The sequence below is a fragment of the Harpegnathos saltator genome, unplaced genomic scaffold (assembly GCF_003227715.2).
Source record: "Harpegnathos saltator strain DR-91 unplaced genomic scaffold, Hsal_v8.6 scaffold54, whole genome shotgun sequence".
NCBI classification, from domain to species: domain Eukaryota; kingdom Metazoa; phylum Arthropoda; class Insecta; order Hymenoptera; family Formicidae; genus Harpegnathos; species Harpegnathos saltator.
The window spans coordinates 397,501-416,616 of record NW_020230360.1 but is presented as its reverse complement, the minus strand read 5'-3'; the positions used below and the strand labels follow the sequence as shown (position 1 = coordinate 416,616).

Here is a 19,116-nt window from a genome sequence, read left to right as displayed (position 1 = left end):
GTGCGACGGCCATGGGGAGGGAGGGGGCGAAGATGTGGAAAATTAGTCGGAATCGCTCGGCGCTGCTCTCTTCATTTTAGTATCGCGGCAACGAGCGGAGACAGTAAAGGCCGTTAAAAAAAATAAAATAAGCATGGCGGCATTACGAGACGGTTTCCATGTTCCACTTATCTTTTTCTTTTTTCGGCGACGTCAAGAGCGTTGGAAACGATCGCGATCGCGAGTGGACTCGCGTAACGAACGGACAGTTCGCAAATATTGGCCCTTCGCGTCGCATCCTCATCGGGCAGATAAAACCGCGATGACCGCATTATTCTTGGCTTCCCTCCGCGACAATTGCGACGTTGACAAAAAATGTCTCGCCGCCTCGGCTTCCGTTACGAAGCGATAATCGCGCGCGAGTTAGCGAGCGGCGGAATCGCAATCGTCGCGCGCCGCTCGACGTGTTTCCGACTCCGTCGGAAAAAACGGCTGAAAACTCTTCCGCAAACGATCGCGAATGTTATGTATGCAGAAACGCGCGAGAGGAAACACAAACGCGCGGGAAGCGAACTTTCGTCCCTCTTGACTCGACACGTCGCTCTCCTCGACTTCTCGGGGCGAGGCGAGGCGAGGCGAGGCGAGTCGAGAGATCGCCGCGATGAAAGATAATGCGCGATAAAAATGTTTAATAACGCCCGGACGAAAATGAGACGCCGAGGCGGGAAGAGCTCGTCCGAGATGAGCCGCCCCGTGAGAGAGGCGCGTATATTTGGGTGGGGGCGGAGGGGGAGCGGGAGTCTCGTGCGTTATCTCCGTACGTAATTGCAAATTGAAATATGGAAACTAGGCGCGCGCGCGCGCAAAGCCGCCTATTCAATTCCGACTCAATGGCTTAAGAAGATAAAAGTGGGGATTATGGAATTTATCGCTTCACTCGCGGAGTACGTTCGGAAGCACTCAAACCGAAACCGCGGTAACTTTTAATGTCCCATCGGGCGTAAACGTAACTTTTTGGCCGAAAAGGATTTACGGCGGAATTTACGGCGGGGGACGCGTCCCGCGTCGCAAAGTGGGTTACTTCGTATTCGCCGGCGATCCCGCCGACTTTCCGAGTAAAAACCTCGCCGGACGCGCGAATATCCGCGAATGACGCGCGACGCCGCCGCAGTCGTCGAATCGTTAAGGAACGGAGACGCGACGGGAGATTTTCGGGAGCATAATTGCGAAGCGCGATAATGCGCACAGCCTCGAGTGCTGAGACGGGGCGAGGGGGAGAAAGGGAGAGAAGTGTTCTCGCGGGCGAACTTTGGCGAATCGAACGGGGGGGGGAGGGGGGAGAAGACGGCGTTAACGATTTCCATACGAGACCAATTAAAAAGTTGAAGCCGTCGCTCGCCGATTATCGCGAAACAAAGTGAAAAGCGATAACGAGAGAGAGAGAGAGAGAGAGAGAGAGAGAGAGGAAGAGGAGAAAGAGAAAATTGTCGAATCGCCGCACATCCACCGTTATCTCGCTCACTCGAGCGCGCTGTCCTTCAAAGCGTGACAGATGCGTCTAAGAAGAAATATACATCTCCTTGCTCCCTGCCACCCCCCTTCCCCACCTCCGTGCTGCGTCAAGGATCTTTCGCAAGAGCAAACGGAAAAGTCACGTCCGGAAGAGGCTCGTCTCGTTAATGTCGTGCCTTATTAATCGGCCGCGGTCATTATTTCCCGAGACAATGCGCGCGCACCGTCTCGCACTAATTGACATATCACAGCCCGGTGGATTGTTCGAATTACGGCGGGCCGAGTTTTTCGCACGCGTGTGTACACGATGGGGAAAGTCGGAGGAGAGCGAGAGCGAGAGAGGGAGGGGGTTGTAGAAGGAGGTCCAAGAGGAGCGGGAAAAAGCCGCGGCGGAGGGAAAGCAAGGCAAGCCCTAGGACTTAATTAGTCAAAGCCCTTGCCAGCTTACTGGCAAGTGCCTCATTAGGGTCGATGTCGCGTCTCGTAATTGGAACGCGCGTCGCGACTAATTACGCGCGGGCTACGGGCCGGGTGGAGGCAGGAGGGGCAGAGCGAGGCTAAAGGCGCGCGCGAGCGAGCGAGCGAGCGAGACACGGAAGAGACGAAATTTAAAGAATGCCTTCCACCGACGTTCTCGCGGGATCGCCGTATTTCCGCTGCGACGCGACTCGCCGATTGACGATTACGACGCGCGCGATGATACTCATAACTGTTGCATTATATACGATCTGTATAGCGCGGGAAAATATTGTATAAAGCGCGAGGGAGAGTTATGAACCTCACACGCGCGCAGGGAGGGAGGCAAGAGGCAAGAGGGTCGCCGCGACATTTGTATTCAACGTGTAGTTGCGCGAACAGAGTGTTTCGCTACGAAATGAGGACACAAGTAATATTGTACTTGCTATTCCACGCAGTCGCCAAACTTTTCAACTATGCCGTCTCGCTCGCATAAGGTATTAGCCGAGTAGAAAAATTAATAGGGCTCTAGTAAGGGCCTGATTATTTTTCCCTAATATTAATCGGGCCCTAGTAGGGATAGAAAGTAGAGGGCCGTGCAAGATGTGTAACAAATGTTTTAACGGAGCCTTGTAAAAGGCATTATTAACTGGGTCTTACAAGGCAATATTTTAATAGGGTCTTGTAAGGAAATACTTTTATTATTGCTCGATTAAAGAGATATTCCTTCTTTTCACTCCACGAAATTTAGAGTGCAATTTCTTTATTTTTGTACAACCTTGTTAGTAGTATACAACACAAATTTTTTATTCTAAAGATATAGCATACTTTACGATAAAATATAACATTCTTTACGTATAAAAATCCTGCTGCAGTTTTTATTAAAGTTTGCTGCATTTCAAAACAAAGACAATACTAGAAAAATCCTTGGAAGAGACTAATGAATGTGGCAACTAATAAAACTAATAAGATTTGATTTTAATTGCGGTATAATTAAAAAATCTTTAAAAGAATCAGATAGAGAGCGTACCTACTGAAACAATACAAAACTATGACAATATTTTATTACACGCTTCAGATCTTATTAATTTTCGATAACAAAATTTCATTTTGTATATCTAAAGCATCCTCTTGAAAGATTTTTCCAAGACCTTCATTAGCTTTCCTTATCAAAGCCTTATTTCTTAGAATCTAACGGCTATCCTTAACAGATCCGTTTCGAGGCCTGATGTGATAATAATGAGGCATCTCCCTCTTCAGGGCATCCTACTTTCAGCCTCATCGGGGGGCCTTATGCTTCATGAGGATGGCTGACAATTTTTTGCTCGGGTAGCCGCCGGGTCTCTCGCTCAGTGCGACGCGCGCGCTTGACAAACAAATCGCCAATAGCGAGTGCCGATGTCGCAGTCTCGCCCTCCCCCCCCCTCCCTCCCACCGCCGGCAAACGCGCGATCAGAGCGCGCGGTTCTTTCCCACGCGTGTACGAACGTCGACGACTTGTCGTGAGGAATTCTCTGCGTGCGCGGCACTTGATTAATTACACGTCTCGCCTTTCGTTCTCCTCTTCCTCTTCGACGGCGGTTAGGGGCTTCCCGGGGTGGGCAGGGGGTGGCGGGCTGCAATTTGTCAAAGCGCGCGCCGTCCGCGCAAATCCCGCTCGTTATTGACCTTCGGCGCCTTCGTCGTCGAGGAACCCATCTTCGCGTGCCGTAAAATTGCCTCTTTGACATGGATATCCCACGCGAGGCCATCGTTACCCTCGTTTGGCGAGTCTTTAATTATTCGCGCGCCGAATGGCTTTTTAAGGACGTTAACGCGCTCCGGCGGAACCCCCTTCCCCCCTCGGTCACGAAGAGAGCCCACATCCGTCTCGATTTTCCGCGACGAGCGCGAAAATGCGATTGGGTCTTAAGTTTCGCAGACGCGACGCCGCCGACGAACGCGCGCGCGTAAGCACGTCCGAGTAATTTACGTGAAATGCGAGCGAATAAGCGACGACGTCGTATGCTCTATAGATTTCTGTAGACGATGGAATATAGACGGAAATAAAAGAGGAGAGAGAGAGAGAGAGAGAGAGAGAGAGAGAGAAGCGAAGTTTGCAGGTAGTTCGTATATGTACATACGCAGAGAGAACTCTACGTGTAAATATAGTTACAGCGTCCCGCTGCAACTACCGCCATTCTTTCCATGGAGAAATTCTTTGACCAAGTTGGAATCGATCGCCCCTCGATAAAAGGTACCGAGGCATCAGTGTAGTTTCCGAGTTAGACAAGATTGTGGATAAAACGAGCGCACGAGTGAATAAAACGAAATTCAAGTCGGCGCTTCTCGGCGTCGATGCAATTTTAACGTCGTCCTAATTTAAAGCCGAGTCGCCGTCGAGATGACCGATGTTGGAAGTGTGCAAAAATTCACAAGCAGATGACGCACGACACGGTGCCTCTCTTCAATTACAGCTCGACTATAAGCGGTCGCGCATTCTCTCTCTCTCTCTCTCTCTCTCTCTTTCTTTCTCTCACTCTCTCGCTCTCCCCCTCTCTTCCTCTCGATCAATTCTCGATCAATTCTAGATCAGCCGCGCGATTTATCGCGCAAGCGAACAGCGGCCGATTACCGTGATATATAGAGGGCCGTAAAACTCTGATTACTCAATTTATCTACATTCGCTATTTCTCGATACTCCAGACCAGAAGTCGAGTGTGTACTCGACTTCTCGAATATCGCGTCATCATCGAGGACGCATCTATTAAAAAAAAAAAAAAAAAAAAAAAAAAAAAAAAATACACGAGCGCGCAGAGACAAAAAAACGAGAGCGTGAAGGGGTTAGAGAGGGAGAGGAGAGGAAACGCGCGCGCGCACGCGAGAGAATAAAACACGAGGCGCAATTAGACGACGTTAAGATACCGCGCGCGATACACATTTACGTAATTGAATTTGCAAGTATCAGTGCGCCTTATGATTGAGTAGACAATTTCCCAAGGGCTTACATCGTCGTCGGTACTTTGAAACTAGGCGCGCGTGCACGCACCACTTCCGAGGAACATCTCCGAAGCCCTTTAAGGAATTCGAGATCTTAGACGACTCCGTAAAGGGCGATATAACTAAGAGGAAGGCCCGTCGTGGTATTTTATTACTCAAACGTGGATGGAAATGGCAGTTGCAGCAGACTCTATATTACCTTACTATATTACCTTACATGACGTTATTACGCGTACGGGAAATTTACGAATGATAATATCAACGCGTTTCATCGCGTCTGCCTCGCGCCTTTTTCACTACCTTCGCCGCCTCCCCCCGCCCTCCCTCGCCCTCCCGCCCGTTCGCTCGCGACGATGACTTCGTTTCCGCACACTTCGGAATCTTCGCGAACGCCGCTTTTACGGACGACGTAACGCAAATGTGACTCGACTCGCTCTAATTTACCCGAACACACTCCGCTCCGTCGCTTCTACGCGAGCTGGAATTTTTCAGCAAATTGTACTTAAAGCGCAGTTTCGTCAGCGAGAGCTCGCCGGCCGGCCGGCCGGCCGGATTCGCGTGTAAATCAATTTCGCGGAATCGTACGCCTCTGCCTCATTTTTGCACGCACCGTTCCCTCTCTCTCTCTCGTTGCCGTGCTCTCGCGCTCTCTCCATCCCGGCTTGACGTGTCGATACCGTGTAGTTGAGCTAAGTATACACCGAGCGGCGCCGAGCGCGCGACAGTTGGTCGCTCCACCCGCTCGCTCGTAGCGTGCCGGGTACGAGAGCCGGGGTGTATCAGGATTCACGGCAATTTTCACCGATTGCGAGCTGTTTCATGGAGGCGCGTACACCTGCAACTTGCTATTAACAGTTGAACTCGCGCGAAAATTGGCACGAGCAACGGGCTATTGAGCGCCGCCGCCGCGGCCGGCTTTACAGTACACGTCGTGCGTACCCGTCGATCGGCACCCGGGCTTTGCAGGTGTGCTGCTACCCGGGTTCAGCGTTATTTGTAGGCGCCGGTTAACTTGACGAGCGTTAACATCAATCTACATTACAGAGGCGAAAGGGCCCGTTCGGCCGCTTCTTCGCCGCCCTTCCTGCCCCCGTTTGATCGTTTATTCCATTCCTCGCGGGCTTCGCGCCCGGCGCGATTGCCCCGGCGAAGACGTTCTCTCGCGTCCCAAGACGGACGACGACTCGTCGATCGATATGCACTCGGTGCATCGATAATACCGAGTCGACTCTCGCTGCATCTTGAGAGAGAGAGAGAGAGAGAGAGAGAGAGAGAGAGAGAGAGAGAGAGAGAGAGAGAGATCGTTCTTCGTCCGATATGCGATACGCATTAATCAGCGACGTCGAACGGCGAATCTCGCGCGTTTTCCTCATGCCTGCTCCCTCCCTCCCCCCCCCTCTCTCTTTCTCTCTCTCTCTCCCTTTCTCTCTCGACGACGTTCCGCAACGCGTTTCGCAACGAAGCTGCGACTGTAACAATAGGCGAGCGCGTCGAATAAAATGCCGCGGAGATAGTCGAGCGGCTAAAAATCAAGGCAAAAGGTAATTAACATAATTACGATATAATGAGAGAATGCCGTACGGATACATCGGCGCGGCGTGTACGTACATACGTAACAACGAGACGGGCATCATATTTTAATTAAATCTCCTTTTTCGAATTCACATACCGCGCGGCGCGACGACTCGCATTGTTCCGCGCGCGCCACGTTAAACCGAAGTAACGGTCTAATTAAATTAACACGCGGCGGCCGTGCTGTACGTGCGTGAGTTGCTGCCCCGCTGCCGTCCTTAGTCCCCCCCCCCGCCCTCCTAGCGGGTTCTTACGCCGTCCATAATACACCAGCGGCCATTAGTAGGGCCGCAACACTTCGGCCAAGTATCCTCGCAGCCCCTCGCGGAATTTGAGAACTCGGACAACTCTGCGAGGGCCAATATAATCGCGGAAGGGCTCTCGCGCGGCATTTTATTATCCGGATAGAAGCCGGAGAGAGAAAGAGGGGGAGGAGGAGCTGAAGGGGACGTCCGAAGAAGAAGGGAACCTTCGAGAGAACGGGGGGGGGGGAGAGATCGGCGGACCGGGGCGCTCCGTGAGGGCTCTTCGCGTCCGTTTGAACAACGGTAATCCGCAATCCGGGAATCTCGAACGACGGACGACGAGTGACGGGCCGCGTGATGAATTTTACCAAGAGGATCGCCCCCCGCCCCTCCTTCCCCCGCCCCGCCGTCTTCACTCATCCCCCTTTCTCTCTCGAAAACTGCAAGAGCCGGAAGCTCTTCGTCGCATCGCTCGTCGATTTCGAGCTCTCTCTTTCTCTCGATCTCTCTCTCTCTCTCTCTCTCTCTCTCTCTCTCTCTTTCTCTCGATCTCTATTTCACTCTCTGCCTCCCTCCTTCCGTCTCGCTCGCTCGCGAAAACACAGGGGACGAATTAATATCTCTCGCTCTTTGTCAGGCCGGGCAGCACGCGCGATTATTATTAACCAAGCCGTGTAATTATTAATTAACTGACAAAGCGTTACCCGTTCTATCCGCGGCTAACGCACGCGGAATGTTAAATTGGACGTTTTACGATCGTGTTGCGTTACCGCGTTTACCGTTATTATTTCCGACGTATTATTGCCGCACTTAATGTCCGTTTGAGACCGTCACGCGCGCGCGCGCGGCGCGATCCCGCATTTTTGTCACGTTTCAAACGCGCCGCCATTATTATCGCGATTGTTAGAATTATTGCGGCTGTGATGATAATAACGATGAGCGTTTTGTTTGCGACTCTCCGGGTGTACAAATGTGTTTGCCGCACTTGGCGCTTTGTCGATCGATCACGAGCGCGCGACTGCTTTGGTAGTTTGCGCGGGTTTGTACATCTCAGTGTTCCGTTTTGCAGTAAAAGCCTCTTCGAAAGATCCGTCACAGACACCTGTCGACCATTTTAGAAACCTTCAAGATGCCGGACTGTGTAGCGGACACACCGGCGTGCGGTCAATCAGTCGCGAGCAGTTTGCTCGATTTGCATAATTGCCCGAGACTATACACAGTCTGTCCCAGATACGATGAGACTGGTTCCATCAAAATTCTTAGCGCAGCGATATCTATGAGTGAATGATGGTAGGTGAATGTTTTCTACCCTTCATCTACTTAACCTCAAAATTTGAGCGAATTCGGTTGATATTTCACTGTGGTTTGACATTTTATGTAAAGTCACTTTGTGTACGTCGGTCGAAAAACCAACTTTTAAATTGGGTAAAAGTGGTGCAGAAACGTACGAAACGCTAAAAAATGTGTACGGGGATGAATGCATGTCCCGTGCACAGGTTTTCCGTTGGTTTGGCCGATTCCGTGACGGTCGCGAGGACCTTGCAGACGATGACCGAGCACCGCCGCCAAAAACCACTCGCAATGAAGAAAACATCGAGAAAGTCAAAGAAATTCTTCGAAGCGACCGCTGTGTGTCTGCCCAGATATTATCTGGGAGCTCTACAACGATTGTGGGCCAGAATTCGACGAGTTCGACCGGAATATCGAGAGCCAGGCAGTTGGTTTTTGTTGCACGATAATGCACCATCGCACAAAGCCATCATGGTACGTGAATTCTTGACCAAAAAAGGCATCATTGTTATCGATCATCCACTGTATTCACCTGATTTGGCTCCGTGCGACTTCTGGCTATTTCCCAAACTGAAATTGCCGATGACAAGGAAATCGTTTCGATACCATCCCGGTCATCCAAAAGACTTCGACCGCCATACTAAAGGCCATTCCAGCCGATGAGTATAAAAAATGTTTCGACAAATTTGTTGAACGTTCCCAGCGCTGTATTGACTCAGAAGGAGACTATTTTGAATAAACAAGAATAAAAAATCAAAATAATAAACGCTTTGTATTTTTTTTAGACCAGTCTCATTGGATCTGGGACAGACTGTGTACAGTCCGCGTTATGCACATACACCACCTCGGTCGTCGCGCTGCCATTATAGTTTTTATCGCCGGCGATTAAAGGCGATGTAGTGGAAGAGGAAGGGATGGAGAGAAAGAGCCTAATTTCAGAAACTTCTAAATAAATCACTCTCGGCCCATTCCCTTCGTTATTAAACGACCATTATCTTACGATCCGCGACTGTACATTTCCATGCATAGTCGGCGATGGTCTTTAACCGCGACCGCCATTTTGCCGCGGCGCGCGCCCCATCGTCACTGTCATTATCGCACCTGTGAAACGGCCGAGGGCGACGGGGAACAATTGACCTCTTTTATTCGTCGCGCAGCGTCCGCCGCGATCCGCCCGACAACGATATGTTTTATGAAAATACCGGCCTGTAATTCACGCACGCGCGCGACGACGCCATTGCCGCGGGGAGACGCGCGTGTTCGTTTTAATCGACTCGCCCCGAATACACTTATTTCTTATCGGCCAGTCCCCTCCGACCCCTCCCCCTGCCCCGGCGACCCCACCTTCATGCGAGCGCGAACGTGACAGAACTGTAATAAAATATCGCCGCGGAACGAAAAGCGCTCGGAAATACAGAAATAAAGACTCGGCCGCCGGCGAAGAATAGAGACTCGGGCGCGCGCGCGTGTACGCGGTCGCGGGAGGAGAGGGAGGGGGGACGCTCCGGGGAATGAGATAAATTGAAAGACCTCTCGAAGTTGTCAACCTCCACCGCTGCGTTGGCCGACTCCCCCGCCCGCTCTCACTATTTCATCCCCCAACCCTCGCCGCGACCATTTCTCTGTCTCGTCCGCATTTTGCGACGCGTTCCGCGCGTGTCGCGCCGCGTGTGTATGTGTCTACACGCATACACGGCGTACACGCACACGCCAGGACACGGATGCGCTAGGAAGCGCATGGCGATACCCGTACGCGCGCGATATCCATATAGACGCGGATTATACCGTATCCGTGTACAAACGCAGCGCGCGGCGCCGCCAGTTTGCTCGGCCACTCGGTTATTTATTTATTTATTTATTCAGAACGGCTCGAACGCGCGGTCGTCACTTCATGAATACAATATCAGGCGCTTCCGCCGACTCTGTGTTTCCGAAGGATCTCGCAGGAGTCTTCCAACCCTCTCTGTCAGCCGGCGCGCAGGATCTTATAGAAAACTGCGCGCGCGGCGGACACCCATCCCTCTCCCCCCGCCCTCCCTCCTCTCTCTCTCTCTCTCTCTCTCTCTCTTTCTCTCTCTCGTCACCGTCCCTCGTCGCCGGTCGCCCGCTCGCTCGCACTCCTGCGCGTCCTCTGCTCTTGAAGTACAGTCGCCGAAACTACACCGGCTGGGATAATAAACGCGGTGTACAGCGCGAAAACTTGGCGGAATCTCAACAGCGCCAGGCGGAATGTCGAACAGCCGCGTGCGCTCTCGGTGTGATCCGTGCAGTCGCGACCGACGAAAGTCTATGATTTATGTTTCGAACGTGCCTCTTCCCCGCTCCCCCCTCTTTCTCTCTCTCTCTCACTCACTCTTTCTCTCTCTCTCTCTCTCTCTCTCTTTCTCTCTCACTGAGAGAAAAGTATATGATATTTGGAACTACATAATGATATAGTAACTAAATTATAGTCCGAAATATCATATTTATAGCAAGTATTACCATAATAATTACGGTATAGGCATAGTATAACCAATCATATAATATTCTTACTAAGAATTATAGTAAGATAATTACTAAAATTATTGTATGGATGCAAATATAAAATGGTAGGTAAAAGTAACTCTTTTATATAGTCAATATTATCAAAATATTTGCTAAATGATGACAGATGTAACTATATGAGTATTAAATCCCACCATATTTGTAAATGAGAAATTACCATATATGTATGTGGTAAAAATAACTGAACTATTATTTAAGACAATCATTGACTATATATTTGTGTTTATTCCACTATATTTTGCAGGTTTCCACGAACTATAAAAATACGATTGGCGCCAAAATTAACTGTAAAATATAGTGAGCTTATAGTTAATTCAACTATATTTTTCTATCAGTGCTCTCTCTCGCTCGCTTTTTCTCTCTCTCTCTCTCTCTCTCCCTCTCCCTCTCCCTCTCTCTCTCTCTCTCTCTCTCTCACTCTCTCACTCTCTCACTCTCTCTCTCTCTCGCAGATTCGTCGGGGCAGCGTCCTCTCGCGTATCTTTTATCAAATCTACTTCGAAGTCGGCCTGCAGCCACGCCTCCCGGAAACTTGCGGTCTCTCCCACGAAAGCGACGCGTCATCAGAAAAGAGAAAGGGCGTGGGAAGGGGGGAGGCGGAAGGGGCCCGGCGAGTTTCCTCTTCGGCTTATATTCGCGACTGTACCCCGGCGGTGATTCTCCCTCCCTCTCTGCCCCGCCCGCGGTTGCGTCCGGGACGGAGTGGTTGGTGTGGGCGCAAAGTCGGGCGGCTTTCTTGGATTTCATAACGGAATCCGTTCTTACCGCTCCTCAGGCGGAAACTTGGCAATTCCGACTTCGATGACGCCGCCGGGAGCCGTCGCGCGGCGCGGGCGGCCGCTTCGTGTGCGTGCATAAAATTTCAGCGCGAAACAACCCTCGTCGTGGCGGGGCTACATTGCATCGCGCGCCCCTCGGCTTTCGTCCGACGACACCCGAGCGGCGTAAACGACACGATCGGTAGCTCGGAGGAGATTAATGATATCGGGGGGCGGGGAGGGGGGAGGCCCGCGAAGCGAGAATGGACTTTGTCCCCGAAGTCGGGGCGAGGATTACTTTAAGCGCGAAGTAGCGTCTAAATTAGAGAGACCCACGCTTCCTTCCATTTCCCTTCTTTCCTCCTCTCTTTCGACTCTAAAATATAGCTTCGCTCTTGAAAGTCTCGCCGTCGCTTTTATCTCCTCCACCTCCCCCGTACGGTAATTGCTCGCCCGAAAAGCGCGGCGTTCAATGAAAAGACGTCGCGTCGGGAGCGCGAACGGAGTCGCAAATTGCACACGGCGACGAATTAATGCGTTCCATGGAGCATACCGACCGCACCGCCGCGCCAACTATGTAACACGTAAGTCAGGTGTAACACGTTAACCGAGCGGACGTTCAAAGAGAGCGGCGGAACACCGCGCACGGGCCAGGGTGGTAGTTGACCGCCTGAATTCCCCGCTTTATTTTCGCGGTTGCATCGCGCACTCCCGTCTTCGATCGCTCGCGCATGCCTGCATTTTCCAAGGCGCTCGGCGCTCAAATAATTCATGCAATTAGGAGAATCGCTTAGCGGCCACTCGAAATCGGTCGAGGCGGACTCTCTCTCTCTCTCTCTCTCTCTCTCTCTTCCTCGCGCGCGCGCGCGCGCTGCGGGCGTTCTCGAGGAGCCAGCCTCGATACATGATGCATGACCTTCGCCTGCGCCGGCAGCCACCCCCGCCTGCGCTGCGGTCGCCGCTTAGCGTTGCGCGATATCTCGCGTCTTTTTTAATATCCTTTTTTAATATCCCGCCCGTTAGAAACCCGGCCAAAGAAGCGAAATGCACCAGCGACTCTGGCCGGGACGCAAAAAAGACCGACATGCGCGGACGTTTGTCGAGCCGGAGAGAGGGCGACCCTCTTGCTCTCTCTCTCTCTCTCTCTCTCGCTCTTTCCGTCTCGCTCTGTCTCTGTCTCTCTGTTGACCCTCGAAACGAGTTTAAACCGAGGGTGAAGCAGCCTGATTGCTACGTCGATTGCGAGCGGTATAATGAAAATTCTTCCTGCATTATCGGCCCGGCCGGGACGATTTAACGACGAGCGACTGAAAGCGCGTTTTGCAAGCGGGCGCTCCCGCGTCTCTCGTCGCTCTTCCGCGGATTCCGTGCTGCGCTGCCGGGAATATCGCGCCTCTTCTCCGGACGCGGCCAAAGTTCGGGATTGAAACGCCCGTGGGAAATAATGCGTCGCGCGCGCGCGCGCGAGAGAGAGCGTCGGCTTTTGTTCCATTTTAGTTTCTTAAACGTAAGGATTCGATCGCCGGCGTCGGACGACTGCGACTAATCGAGCTTCCGTGTCTCGCTTTTGCGGCAGCCGGCTCTGCTCCGAGTGAAGAATTGGGTAGATTTTTATTAATCGGTTTCATCTCGCCGCGAGAGGCTTTCTCGTCGTCCGATGGAACTTATCCGTTCGTCGCATTGACGAGGGAAAATCAGCACGAGAGAGCACCGGCGGAAAATTCGAGACGCGGCCACGCTCAGGCGCGCGACCGGGAAAAGTGGAAGAGCCAAAACGTGGAAACGCGGGCAACGAGAAAATTGCGTTCCTCGGCGGCGCCGACGAGGAGCCGCCCGTCGTTCGGAAACAGTCGTTCCAAGTCCGCGCGTTTCGCACCGCGTACCGTACTTCGCACTTTGCACGGCCGACAGGCTTTTTCGGCCGGCGAAGAGCTTCGCCCGAACTTTCGCGCCCACGGAGATATTTACTCGCGCCGCATTCCGCGCGCGTAGCGTTCCGCCGAGGACGCGTCGCGTGTGAAAATACACGGCGACGACGAGCGCAGGCACTGCGAACGGCCGAGTCGAAGTTCCGGTCCTACTTTCGGCCTCAACTTTCCGACATCTACCTGAGCACAAAATTGTTAGGACCATCCTCATGAAGCATAAGGCCCCAAATCAGGCTGAAAGTTGGATGTCCTAAAAAGGGGTGCCTCACTATTACCACATCAGGCCCCGAGATGGATTTTTTAAGGATACCTAGATTTTACGAAATAAAGTTTTGATAGGGAAAGCTGAGAAGAGCCTCAGAAGGATTTTTCAGGGATGCCTTAGATCTGATAAGTAAGGCTTTGATAGGGAAAGTTGAGAAGGGCCTTGGTAGGATTTCTTAGGAATGTCTTAGATTTTACGAAATAACGTTTTAACATGGAAAACTGTTGTGGACTTTAAAAGGATCTAGAGAGGATACTTTAGATATACAAAATCAAGTTTTGTTATAGAAAATTAATAAGATCTGAAGCGTGTAATGGAATCGTCATAGTTTAGTATTGTTTTAGTAGGTGCGCTCTCTACCTGATTCTTTTAAAGATTTTTTAATTATACCGCAGTTAAAAACAAATTTTATTAGTTTTATTAGTTGCCATATTCATTAGTTTCTTCCGAGGATTTTTCTAGTATTACCTCCGTTTTGAAATGCAGCAAACTTTAATATAAACAGTAGCAGGATTTTTATGTGTAAAGAATGCTATATTTTACTTTAAAGTATGCTATATTTTTAAAATAAAAAATTCTCGTTGTATGCTAACAAGATTATAAAGAAATAAAGAAATTACAGTCTGAATTTCTTGGAATGAAAAGAACGAATATTTTTACTCAAGCGATTATAAAAATATTTCTTTATGAGGACCCATTAAACCATCTTGTACAGCCCTTGTTTTTCTATCTCTACTAGGGCCCGATTGATGTTAGAGAAAAATAATCAGGCCCTTATTACAGCCTTATGAATTTTTCTACTCGGGTACGAATCTCGCGATGGAGATCTATTATTTTGTGCACAAAAGGAACAAAGTCCCACTCGGCGCCCGCGGCGGAAACGGCCACTTGTGGGCCCAAGCGCAGCTGTAACTCCGGCACAGCCGCGCGAGACCGCGAGAAATGTGGGCCCTACGGAGCGCGAAATTAGCGTTGAACGAAAAATAAATTTCAGAATCCCGGAATCTGCGCAACTTTCAGGACGCTCGCGAGCGTAAGCGTAAGCGTCTATAAATAACGCACAAGCGCGCGAAACGCGGAGGATTTTAATTCCGAGCTCCTCTCCCGCGCTAATCCTTCCCTCGACGGGAAATTCGCAAACTTATCGCGAGACGCGCGATATTTTAATAAGCGCGCAGGAAGAAGGATAAAGGCCTTCGCGGACGTGATCTTACAGCTTCGCTAATACATCGCGCGGCTTTTCTTTATCGGGACGATAAAGGCCGTGATGTACGACCTACGTGCCGCCCCGCTCCTCCCGTCGGCGGGATTGCATCGTGAACTTGAAGAATTACGCGCACGCCAAATCGTTATCCTTACGGCCGCCTGTTATCCGGCCTGCCGCGTACATATCGCGCACTTATAAATTACTTATAAATTACACGAATCGCGCCGCTCGCGAATTCGCCCCGATCGGTTATTACGGCCACCGCGGGGGAGGCATCGGTAATTCGACTTTCTATTATTTTCCCTGCCGCCTGTGGCGGGCGAACAACGTTTTTAACGCGAGCGAGGAGGGGGCGCCGAGAGGAGGAGAGAAAGCAGGGAGAAAGAGAGAGATAAAATTGGAGACTTCGAATATTTCACCCTTGGGAGCGGTGGCCATTTTACGCGCCATTTCAATCCGTGACGTCGTCATCGAGAACGAGCGCGCGTTGTCCTGCCTCCCCCTCCGCCCGCCGCGCATTCGATGCGGGGAACCTATGTGTGTGTGTGTGTGTGTGCGTGCGTGTGTTTTCCCCATGTCCTTTTTTCTTTCCTCCTTCAACGACTCGTCCCGTCGGAGTCGCGAGCGCGCTAAAAATTAAAGCGCCGACTATCGAATTCCCACGCGCGTCCGCTATTAATCGCCACCTCGCGCCGGCTGGATTGATATAATAAGCCGTACGTTTGACTGAGAGGTGTTTACGAGAAACACGGCCATTTTTCGACCGCCGCTGCACCAGCGGCGTGTTCGTTCCAAATCTCGCGCTGACATTGATAACGCGGAATCGCGAGTTCGGCGAGCGGCGAGAATATTTTCTCACCTCGCCCGCGCGGCAAGCCGAGACGTATCACGCGATAGCTCATCATTCGACCGGGCTCGTCCGTAAAATGCCCACAAATCAGCGAACGACAGAGAGAGAGAGAGAGAGAGAGAGAGAGAGAGAGAGAGAGAGCCCGCGTTAACAGTCGGCGCTATAAGTTACAATAATTCTGCCGCGCAAGTCGCGAGGCGAAGAGCGAATTCGTCGCGGGCTCGGCGACGGCTGACGTTCTTCCGCGGAGTCACAAAGGCACGATATCTTGCAGCCACTTGGGCACGACAATTTTATGAAACGCGTCCCGACAGTATAGTTAAGAGGTACGTTCTGTGAAAACAGCGAAAGCTCGTCAATATCCCGTAACCCCGGTATTATCGGTAAATGTCTCGCGCCCATTGACACGCGCCGCATCGACAGACAAAAAAGTGACTGACGCTCCTCGATTGGTAGCTGCGAGCGCAGAAGTAATCTGCGCTCTCTCTCTCTCCCTCTCTCTCTCTCTCTCTCTCTCTCTGTCGGCGCTCGCAGTTTGGAGTTAATAGTGTCGATAGCGCCGGCGGCGCGGCGCTTTCGGTCCGGCCGATTAAACGTTTCACAATACATTAACATCGCGAGTCTCTCCTTTTCTCTCTCTCTTCCCCCCTCTCTCCAACTTGATTATCGGCGTGAAATTCGCGAAATTTCAAAGCTATCCCGAAACAGCGGGCACGGGCCGGCCGAATGGCGCACGTTCGACACGGCGCAGGTTGCGAATTCGCGGAAGCGGCGGAGGAGGGGGGAGGAAGTGCAAGAAGAAGAAGGAATTCGGCGCGAGACACGAGAATTTGCGGGGCCGTTAATTGATCGAATTTTCCGTGACGTGGCGGGGAAAAAAAGAGAGGTGCGGCAGGACAGCGCAAGGGTGAGCGAGCGCAGCGATATTCAACTCTCGCGCCCTCGTAAAACTTTCCGACTGTGACGCTTGACAGCTGTCAATGAGGAGCGAGGACGGTCCGCGGTTTTTCACCCGCGACCCCCGCCGCTTTCCCTCTCTCTCTCTCTCTCTCTCTCTCTCTCTCATTCCGCAGACTGTCAAAGTGAGTCAAGGATCCGCGCGGCCATTCTTCGCTCGCGCGCGCGACACGATAATCGAACGCGATTATGCGATTTCCGCAAGAAGCGCCAAGATCGAAAGCGCGACTCGGCGAAATGGCGCGCGGAAATCTCAGGTTTGATTCTGACGCTTTTCTGGAGCGACGTCGGTTTTCGCGGTTGTCGCGATTGCGAAGATCGACGGCCCCGCGATGATTCGCGGAATTCGCGCGCGCGCGCAAGGCAGACTTGGCCCTTCCTCCGGAGGCTTGTAATTAATTCGCCAAGCATTGGGCGATCCGGCCGCGATACGTTTGCTCGGCGGTCGGATCGATCGTAACAGACCGATTAGGATGTATCTCTGTCGGATACACAAGCCGTAATTGCTCGCTCGCCGGTTTCTCTTAATGAGACGAGAAAATCGGTCAATACGCGAGCCGAGCGTTCTGGACGTTCACACGGCGTCCAATTTTACGTCGATCTTACATGACTAACAAGGAACATCCGCAAAATGTGTGTCTCCGAGTTGGACGAAACTTAGGATACGTATTATAGAGTAGCCAAAAATAAGAGACCCATATTTTTTGTACCGGCAACGGCTCAGGTTTAAAGGGCGAAACTGTCTTTCAAAGTTTCATCCCCTTTATACTATCTCGATAATTATTGCAGATAGGAAGAAACTTCTTAAACAGAAATTGCACGGGATAAAAAACCATATAATTTTTGTTTAAAAAGTTTCTTCCTATCTGCAATGATTATCGAAATAAGAGGGATGATACTTTCCAGGGGCAATTTCACCGCTTGAACCTGAGCCATTAAAAGCCGATAAAAAAAATATGGGTCTCTTGGTTTTTTTGGCCACTCTACAAATATGCCAAGTTTCGTCGAAATCGGAGACTTTGCACACTTTGCGGATGTCCCTTGTAAGGGCCGTTGGATGCTCATTTTCCCGGCCATCAGCGAGAAGAGAGAGAATGAAAGAGAGACCCGCGAACTTTGTACTCGTTTTCATAAGGCGGCGGCTGCAGCGGAACGATCGCGTAAAATTGTTCGCGAGAGGCGCGATCGAAATCGATAGTCGGTGTCGGCGGTTACCGAAACCCTTTTCACCGGCGGACACAACAGGAAGAGGAGCTCGACACCCCGACTGTAATCTCGCGGGCTGGCGGAGTGTTTTGTAGTTGCTGCGTCGCGCCCACCTTTCTTTCTTCCGGCGTCGCGTCCGCAGGCCGGAAATAAAAGTGCCGACGAGTCGGTCGATCGGGACGGCTAACAGTTATTTGCGGGAGTGTTTCGATCGGATTTCGAATAGCGTCACGGTGTCGCCGTATGACTGCGTTACAGTAACAAAGGGGTATTTGCCGATAAATATTTATTTACAGGCGGAATTTGCTGAAAGTCTGCTCTGCAGCTGGTGCCTCTCTGTCGAAACATAGAGAGACGGAATGGCGGAGAGAGAGAGAGAGAGAGAGAGAGAGAGAGAGAGAGAGAGAGAGAGAGAGAGAGAGAGAGAGAGAGAGAGGTAAACAGACTGACACATACATACAGAGAGAGAGAGAGGGGGGGGGGTATTTGCTTCCCTTATATTTCTTCAATATTTATCCGATCTCTGGCGCGGAACAGATGATAAAGAACGACGCGCAATATTGTCTGTCACGGCTGCAATTTAATTTATGCGCTGCTCAAGTCACTTAGGAGATTGCTTCGTCGGGATTGCTTTGTCCCAACGGCTGCTCATAGTAATCGCGTAGACGCAGCTTGAGTTTTCTCAATCGCTGCTGCCTTCTGCAGCGATTCGGCAAAATCGACAGATCCGGCGAAATCGATCTCAATGATCTCGAGCATCGCCGACTGCTCGCTGCACGTCGCATCTCTCTCGCCCCTTCGGCTTCGTAGCGGTAGCCCGTTTTCCGGATTTCCGTCCAGTCCCGCAAAATCGGCATCGCCTCCGCGTCCTATCGGGGCCGCTTCGTATCACCTCGCATAAGCCCGATACTTGTCGTCCGCGGATTGTCGCGCTATGATCGCAGCGCGCTCGACAGAAACAGAACGAACAAAAAAAGAACGAATTGCCCGGGTTATTCGGGGCGCGATTCACGCTGAAAATCGACGCTGCGCAAATTGTTGAGACACCTCGACAGTTATTCAGTTAAAGTGCCGGCTATACGCGACGTTAAATTTCTCCGGGCACCCGAGAGTGCGTGCTAATTACTCGAGGGTCAAACGCAATTAATACCCGGCCGTCCATTAAAACTCGTTCGCGCAGATCTATATTTCGGGCCGCGGGCGGCCGATTTCTCTTTCTCTCTCTCTCTCTCTCTCTCTCTCTCTCTCTCTCTCACTCCCTTCTCCTCCTGCTGTCGCGCCCTGCAGTCCCTCCGCCGCCATCGCCGGTATCCGTCGTTTTTTTTTTTCATTTTTTTTTTTCGCCGGACGCGTTTCCGCCCGAACTGT

The 19,116-nt window shown here is 51.4% G+C and overlaps 1 protein-coding gene across 3 annotated transcripts in view; it reads left to right on the top strand.

Moving 5' to 3' along the window:
* Positions 1 to 19,116, top strand: part of LOC105182044 (uncharacterized) — a 361,561-nt gene that overhangs the window by 236,699 nt on the left and 105,746 nt on the right. The gene's annotated exons all lie outside the window — the stretch shown is intronic.